This window comes from Centruroides sculpturatus, unplaced genomic scaffold (assembly GCF_000671375.1).
Source record: "Centruroides sculpturatus isolate CEXI.00-Female unplaced genomic scaffold, Cexi_2.0 scaffold526, whole genome shotgun sequence".
Classification (NCBI taxonomy): Eukaryota; Metazoa; Arthropoda; class Arachnida; order Scorpiones; family Buthidae; genus Centruroides; species Centruroides sculpturatus.
Window position 1 is genome coordinate 141,211 of NW_019384897.1, and position 8,644 is coordinate 149,854.

At 31.7% G+C, this 8,644-nt stretch overlaps 1 long non-coding RNA gene across 1 annotated transcript; it reads left to right on the forward strand.

The window, feature by feature from the left end:
• Window positions 1-3,369: 3,369 nt before the first annotated feature.
• LOC111631418 lies at window positions 3,370-7,056 on the forward strand. The gene is made up of 2 exons (XR_002757698.1): window positions 3,370-3,478; window positions 6,934-7,056. It is a non-coding gene; the product is annotated as an uncharacterized LOC111631418 (long non-coding RNA).
• Window positions 7,057-8,644: the final 1,588 nt, after the last annotated feature.

Below are 8,644 nucleotides of genomic sequence, written 5' to 3' on the forward strand. Positions count from 1 at the left end.
TCCTATCTCTCCATCACTTTGCTTTTGGTTTTCGTTAGTTTAATCTTATTTTAACTTTAAAAATACTGTATTTTTTTAATATTTAATATTTTCTTAATTAATTAAGAACAATAAGAAAAATTATTAATTAATAATAGAACAATTTTATTATTTTTTCTCATTATATAATTTCATTACAATCGCAGAATCAAAAAAGGAAGTAAAACTGATTTTTGCATTAATGCATTTATTGTTTTTTGAATATTTTGCCTGTGAAAATTACTTGGATATTATTGTTCTAAAAATATCGTGGAAATAAGTTAGGTTGATACAGAAACTATTTATCGCACGTGTACTGTATATGAGCTTCAAAATAAATAAATATAGATTTTATCAAACGATGAGATCAGCCAATTAATTGTATCGTGTACAATATTTTACACCCCCAAGGAAAATACTAAGTCTAAGGTAAAATAAATTTTGTTTTCCCAGTTAAACTTCGTCGCTAATTGCTGTTGTGATAACTTTAATATGATCTTTTAACGACAGCACTTTGCATTTCGGACATTTTCCAACAAACTGAAATGAATTTCCTTTGTTGTTAGTCTAATTTATTAAATTAATACCTGCACCTAATATCAAGGGTTGGAGAAGTGCCCGGGATGGGTTCGAACGAGAGTTTAGACTAATTCATTATATTAGGAGGAGGAAACGTTGTTGAGATGGGTTCTTCAATAGTTTAGACCAGAAACATTCGCGAAAGTGGTCGCTTATTACAGGTGTTGTATGTTGTTTCGGACCAAAAATTGATGCCCGCGGTCGCGTTACACAGGTGGTCATTTAATACGGGTAACTTATACGAAGACTCTATGGATAAACAATTCCGTGCCAGAAATTTTTGCCCGTTTTGGCAGGTGCCCGTCGAATGCAGGTGGTCGCCTAAGCAGTTTTCACTGTATTTTGAAAAAGGCTGTGTATTAATTCCCATCTCTTTACTAAATCTCTTAAAGAAAAAGCCGAGGAAAGAGGGGTGTGTGCCTGAAACGTGTATCAGTGTAACACATTCCGGAATAAAGTGTGATGTTAACAATGCCCAGGTGTGAAGTAAAAAATAATTAAAAGACAACAGAGTTTCAGAATAAGTCAATAATAACTCTATTATTCTTTTTGAATAATGTTTTTAGTAAAATATAAACTAAGATTGTTCTCAGCAAATATGACATATACTAACCAGTGTTGTTCTTAATCAGAAAATGTTAAATGTTATAATCGTCTTAATTTCATGACCTATATACATTTATATAAACTTGCAACATACAAAAATTATTAATAGTAGATTAATAATTTACATATGGAAACAAATAATTATTAAATTGCCTTTAAATATATAAAACTANACGACTGAAATTAATGCATGATACAAGTGCTAAATATTAGTATTTAATTTTATTGGAATCTTTATACACCTGAACTCTATTTAAAGAACTTAATTCAAATTCTTCCATAAATGCTGTAACTCACAGTCAGTGCTTTTCAACTGCCAGTCCATGCAAAAATTTCACTTATTCTAATAAATTACCAAATCATTAGAATACGTTAGCTTAGGTTAGAACATGCGTCCCCACTGTTCCCCGATTCCAACAAACAGAAGAAAGGAAACAGCCGCCATGACGGTGCACGTAGGTAAAAGATTGATCCGTAATTTATACATTCTTCTACTTAAGACTCCATTTAGAAACAAATCAAGTGCAGTTAGTAAATATTTTTTTATGAGAATTCAAGTTAGTCAATCGTTGAAGAAACAAATGTTATTAATAGTTTTAATTTGTATAAACATTGAATACCTAAACCAGTGCCAGAATTCAAAATTCACATGTATTTAGCTAACAGCTACATTATCGCCCTCTGTAGGAATAAATTTAACGTATTAATTTTCAAAATTTATTCTAGTACAAATTACAAACGAGAGGATTCTTCAACATTTAAATTACAATAAACATTATTATTATTATTGAATTTTCCAAAATTAATCATTAAGAAGTTATTGGATAATGAAATTTGTATTCGGAGTGATGTGGTGGGATCCCCCGTTATATATATGTAGGTTTCATTAAGTAAGTCGTTAATTTATATGTCCTCCCTTTATCTCTCTAATTAACGCTTGTCGCTTTTCCCTTCTTAACTCTTAACCGCTAAGTGTTTGTTTCTGGTTAGTTTTGGCTGGAAAGGGCATCGACCGACATCACAACGTAGAGAGACGGTTTTTGTTCATTCTTGGGGAATCGAGTGAGGAGAGGGACGGGGACGACGAGAAAAGAACCAGAGAGAGACTCAGTCAATGGAGATTCAGAGGAGTTGTGTTAAAGAACTGGTACTATCAACATATAAAGGAGGATTCGTAATTGGATATTTCGTATTGTATCAATAAATTTTTGTAATAAAGTCTTTCGACTATTTGAACATTTGTTGTTTATTGAATAGCGACTTTTCAAAATATGTGGCGAAATTTGCGACTTTTATTTTAAAATGTAACGATATTTACGAACGGTTGGGGAACACTGCTTGTAAGTAGTCGGGAACGAGACCCGGGTCAAAATAAAATACAAAATGGTGAAACTTTCTACGAACAGGCGCGAGTTTTGCGCACGCGTTGCTCGCGCTCTCCGAGACGGTCTCGTCCCAAGAATGGCTTCTCCGTTTTTTCTTGTTTTATAATTATCACTTTTTTTTTATTTCATCAATCACTTTTAATGCTGCTAACAATTTTACAAGTGGCAATTTTTGTAACAGTAACTCTTTTCGCCCTGTGGGCTCTTTAAGTAAGCCCATTATGGGTTCGGCCAGGCCCACAATGAGAGGACCCAGTGGCGAGGGACGGGACCCAACATATCCGGACGGACCACTCCCCGAAAAATTCCTGGGGAATTTTCGACCCAGATAGATCCCTCCCCAGAGCGGTAGGCTGCCATTTGGAACGATAGGCCATCCGGTCAAACGGCCCAGTATAGCAAACAAACATCCTCATTTAAATATGAGGAATTTTGGCAGAACTAGAAAACTAGAAATAACAATAATTTTCCAGCGTTCAGCTAAATCTACCAACCGTCCTATCGATAGAACGATGAATGTTCTACGATCGTAACGTCTTTCGTCCTTTTTCGCGCCCTTTTTCTTAAACAGTCGTCTGGCTTCTCTTCTCGCGCCATCGCCAACTCTCGTCTTTTTACTTCTCGCCCAAATCCCACACACACACATATATATATATATAGGTTATTTGTTGCAATTCTTAAATGTTTTTAATTATTTTAATTTTAAATACAGTATTATAATAATTTATTTATTAATAATAATTATGTCATTTGAATTTTATAAATATTTTGTCAGAAAAGCGCTATATATTCCAAAATTCGAATTTTAAATTTGTTCGAAATATAGAACATCGTAGAAATTGAACGAATTTCCAAAAACGATCGCCAGAATCGAAATAACTTTTTTTCACGTAAGTTTTTTTTCTAATTTATCTAGTAAAGAATTTGTTTTATTTATTTAAAAATAATCACCCGTTTGATAAATATTGAATGTATTCATCGTTATTCGGTAATTTTTATCGAAGAATAATTGGGAAGAGGAAAGAATAAATTGCAACTCTGAATAAATAATTCAATTTTATCTCGAAATATGCTTTCTGACAATATCAATTTATATTTCTCTGAGAAAACCTAGTTATTTCGATATAGGATAATTTAGAAGGCGAGTCTTGTTTCCGCCCAAGATAATGGGATTTTGCATACATTTTAGTTCGATCATTTCGAAACACGCGTACAATGAAATTCGAAATTATTATCTGGTCCGGTGATCCTCATAAATATCATTTAATTCGAAATCTCTCGTCGTGTTACGTATTTATAAGGAAAGTTTTCACGCCGAAGTGGCATTTTCGGTTTCGGTTTTTACCAATGTAAAGAGCGGAACCTCATGAGGCACAATCTGCCGGCGTGTCCTTTGAAAAAGAAGAAGTTACGATCGTAGAACATCATCGTTCTATCGATAAAACGGTTGAAAGATTTAGCAGAACGCTGGAAGATTATTGTTATTTCTAGTTCTCAATTTCGATCATTATTCCTACACCAATTATATACATTGTTATATAAAAAGTAATGAGAGCACCACGCCAAAATATACATTTAAAATAAGAAATAACTACTGTCCATTGGCGTTAAACAGTTTTTATTATAACGCAAGCCCTTTCGACACTTTATCAATGTCATCTTTGGGTGAAGATTAACTTTGGAACATTGTGATAATTTTCTTTTAAATGAAACATTAAATATTCGAAAATGGATTACAAATTTTCAAATGATATTTTAAAATAAAATTGAATTTTTGGATTATAAATAGGAGACTTAATGTTTCATTTGATTACTAGAAATGAAATTTATAATAATGTTTGTATTCAGAATCAAACAAATCTTTGTATTTTATAAAAAAAACCAAACCTTTGAACCGTACAAATGAAATTCCAGCATAGTTTAATGCAGAAAAAACAAACGCTTTCGATCTACATAACCCGTAATCTGAAGATCTCCTAATAATATCATCGATCTATCTTTATCAGCATTTAGCATGATGATATATTTGCCATGCATCCACATTTTGCTCTCGTAGGTTTCCACGCGATTTCTTCCTGGTAATTCTTCTTAAACGATTTCATCTTGAAGGTCGCTTTTCATCGATAAAGTTCCTTTTGGCATTCACCATGCCAACGATGAGTTTCTCAATGTTTGGCACGATGTCTTCAGGGTAGCAATACTGTGGTTTGGGTGCCAAACATGGAGCCGTACTTGATGGCGTCGATGAGGAAGGATAAGGCGATATGTTGTCCCAGCAAACTAATTGTGGGCGAAGTTGTACACCAATATTTCGATGTTGTTTTTCGAGGATCCAATTTCTTGTGGTATTTGTGTGCGAGATTTCTTTCTAATCTTTCTTGTAGGTAAAGGTGGTAGATTAATTTATAAACGTATTCCCACTATCTATAATATCCTCAGCAGGTCACTAGAAGCTCTCGAGATATTCAAATCTGAAAAGAAGGGCTGTTGCATCAATTTCAAGGATGAAAAACGATTATCTTATGCCTAGCAATCTTTATACCAACAGCAACAGTCGATATAAAAAAGTTATTTAAAAATTTTTTATAAATTCTCGTTTACACTTATATTTTATTATGTATTACAGAATTTATGTTATTTTGTATCACTTGTGCAATTTTTATGTATTTAAGAGTTTTCAAATAATTTAAAAATGTTCCTTTCCTCGCATTCCATTTTGGAACATATTAACCTGATGAAGATCTCCTATGTAGATAGAAAGCGTTTTTTTTCCCCCTGCTTTAAACTATGCTGGAATTTCATTTGTAAGGTTTAGAGTTTTTTATGACACATTTTATTCCAGTTTTGCAGTGTTTGAACTATCTTTGTATTTTATACAAGTTTGTTAGTATGTTATGGAAGAAATATGTTTTGCATTTAATTATTTTGGACATTTTTCGCAAAAATCTATTGTTTCGATAATTCCAGTCTATTAAATATGCGTCTGCGTATTAATGATAGAATAGCGTACACCTAGCTTTAGCCATTTAATAAGGCTAACGGGTGAAATTATATAAGATAATGTCATAATTTTATTCGAGAATTACAAAAAAAAAAAATTCAATTCGAAAAGAAGTTTGGATAATTCGAAGTCGTGTTTTTCGGTCCCTCGAGTTTCGAAATAATGGAGTTTTAATGCACCGGTGATACGGTAAAAATATTAGAATAATAATTTAGCCACAAAATTATCGGCTTAAAATTGATTATAATATGTAATCTATTAAAGATAAATATATTTTATCAATTATGTACTCTATCTCTACAGTATTTAGACTGATAAAGCTTAGATTCTAAATTTATAGCAATTAATTATAATTTTAGTAGAGAAAAGGTGGTATTATGGAACCACTCCATTTCGGACTGATAATAAAGGCGAACTGTAGCGGATTGTGGATGAACTGAACTAGGCAGACATTCATAGCAAGGGGAATACCTGTTTCACTTCAGTTAAACGATTGTCTGTAGTGAATCAGCAAATTTGTTTTTCAAAATTCGAAAGTTTTTAATGATAAGTGAATTTAATTATTTCTAAAATATAAATCGTGTAGTTGTAGGTTCACTGGTGCATGTATTCCGTTCCAGAGACTTAGGGGTACATATTAATCTGTGTGATGTTCACGTGTTTTTAAAATTTGGTCTTGACAGACATAAGTTAATTCAAGATAGTGACGCCATTTGTGCTTTTAATATGCACCCAACTCCTCTGAACTCTGTATTTGCAAGCAGACATTCATCCGGAGCAATTTGTGAAAAAGACATTAGGTAGAAAGTCAATTCTTCCTGAGAATATCGAAAAAGAGCTGCTGGAATATATATTGTTGATGGAGGTCATATTTTTCTATTAAAAAATGATTTTTTCGATAAAATTCATTGGAGTAAATAATTTTGTAATTATTTAACATTCTTTGTACTTTCTTATTTCTTTTTGGATACATTAACAAAGCATTTTTTGAAAACATACAGTAAGGTTCCATATTACCACCCAATTTTTCTAAGCCTACTTTCTGTACAAAAGCCTTCAAAAACCATACTTATAGTTACACTAGCGAAAAATCCAATTAGGAACATTTAGTTTAATAGTTACCAGTACTTTTCGCACAAAAAATGTGGGTGTAGTTATGATACCTTGTTTCCAATTCACTAAAATGAAAATGGGGTTCCATAATACAACCTTCTCTTCTATTAGTAGTAAAATCTAAAATTTTAGTATAATTCTTATAATTGCTTAGATACAACTTTTTGATTTAAAAAATATTCCAAACTTTATCAATACTAATCAATTGTGAAATCTCATTAATACTGACAGAAAAAGATGGAATTCTTACAAAATATGGATAGACAAAGAAGTGAAAATCGACTTAATAGAGAAAGAGTAGATTCACAAAGAGAAAGAATAAACGCATGAAGAGAAAGAGCCAACGCACAAGAAGAAAGAGTTAACGCACAAAGAGAAAAAGCCAACGAAGAAAGAAAAAAAGCCAATGAACTAAGAGAAAGACACAACACACAAAGAGAAAGAGATAACGCACAAAGAGAAGGAGACAACGCACAAAGAGAAAGAGTTAACGAACTAAGAGAAAAAGCCAACGAAGAAAGAAAAAAAGCCAACGAACTAAGAGAAAGAAACAACGCACAAAGAGAAAGAGACAACGAACAAAGAGAATGAGAGCAAGAAGGCGAAATTTTCACTTAAACAAATGACAATACAAACACACAAATCATTGTTCAAACAGTTGACTGAATTTCAAGCATTCTAAGAAGAATGGTTGAAATCTATTGCCTAACAAGAAATTGGTTTAAGGCTGTTTGTAATATAATTTCTGATCTTTAAAAGTCTTTATGAGATGTAATTTGTTAATTCTAAAATCTCAAACAAGTTCTTAAATTTATAGCTAGACAGATATTCAAATGGCAAAAGGTTAAAGATAAAATCAACATGCAGAGAAAAATCTCTTACAGATGTATCAGTTGCATTTTGCCAAGTTTGGGTTTCTATTTTGAAATTTCAAATTATGCATACATTTGTTTTTTCTTGTTATAAATGTTCACCTAATTAACTTTTTAAGAAAATAATACTTGTTGAAGACAGAAAAAAATTAAAAGCATGAAGTGTCAATTGCATGTGTTAATAAATGGTCATGTCATTATATTAAATTACTGTATAACATTTTTATTAGGAGTAATAAAATATGATAATATTGAAAGTGTTTAGCATCATTATAAAATAAATAAAACATAACTCTTATTACATCAAAATTGATATATATAATTATAAACAAACTAAATTTCTGTATTATTATTTTTAACTTCACAACTGGGTTCATAGGTAGACAATGGGCATCTTTAACTCTCTTTATTCAGGAATATTTTACACCAATATGCATTTCACACACAACCCTCTTTCATCGGCTTTTTCTTTAAGACACTTAGTAAAGATGTGATAACTAATACACATCCTTTTTAAAAATATATATACATATATATATACTGTATTTACAGTAAAACCTGTCTATGGCGACCACCCACGTTTCCTTCAAAAAGTGGTCTTTTAGGCAGGTGGTCGTCCAATACGGGTGGTGCCGTAATACCGTATTTCCGTACGTATTTTGCGCACTTTTTAGCCATTTCTACTAAGCAAAACTCTAGGCAAGCAAAAATAAGCGAATTTTTTCAACGATAGAGCTATATTGGTATTGTATTTTATTCTTATCGGATAACCCGATTTACAGGAATCGTCATGATATTATAAGACAGATTTAACACCAATATTTTAAACATTAATACAATAGTCGCATTTTCTCGATTATAATGCACACTTTCTTTTTTCTGACTTAATTAATTTGACTCAGTTCTTTGCGTTCGCTCCTCAGTTAAGTGTATTACGTCATCAATATACAAGCGCATCCTATCTCTCCATCACTTTGCTTTTGGTTTTCATTACTTTAATCTTATTTTAACTTTAAAAATACTGTATTTTTTTAATATTTAATATTTTCTTAATTAATTAAGAACAATAA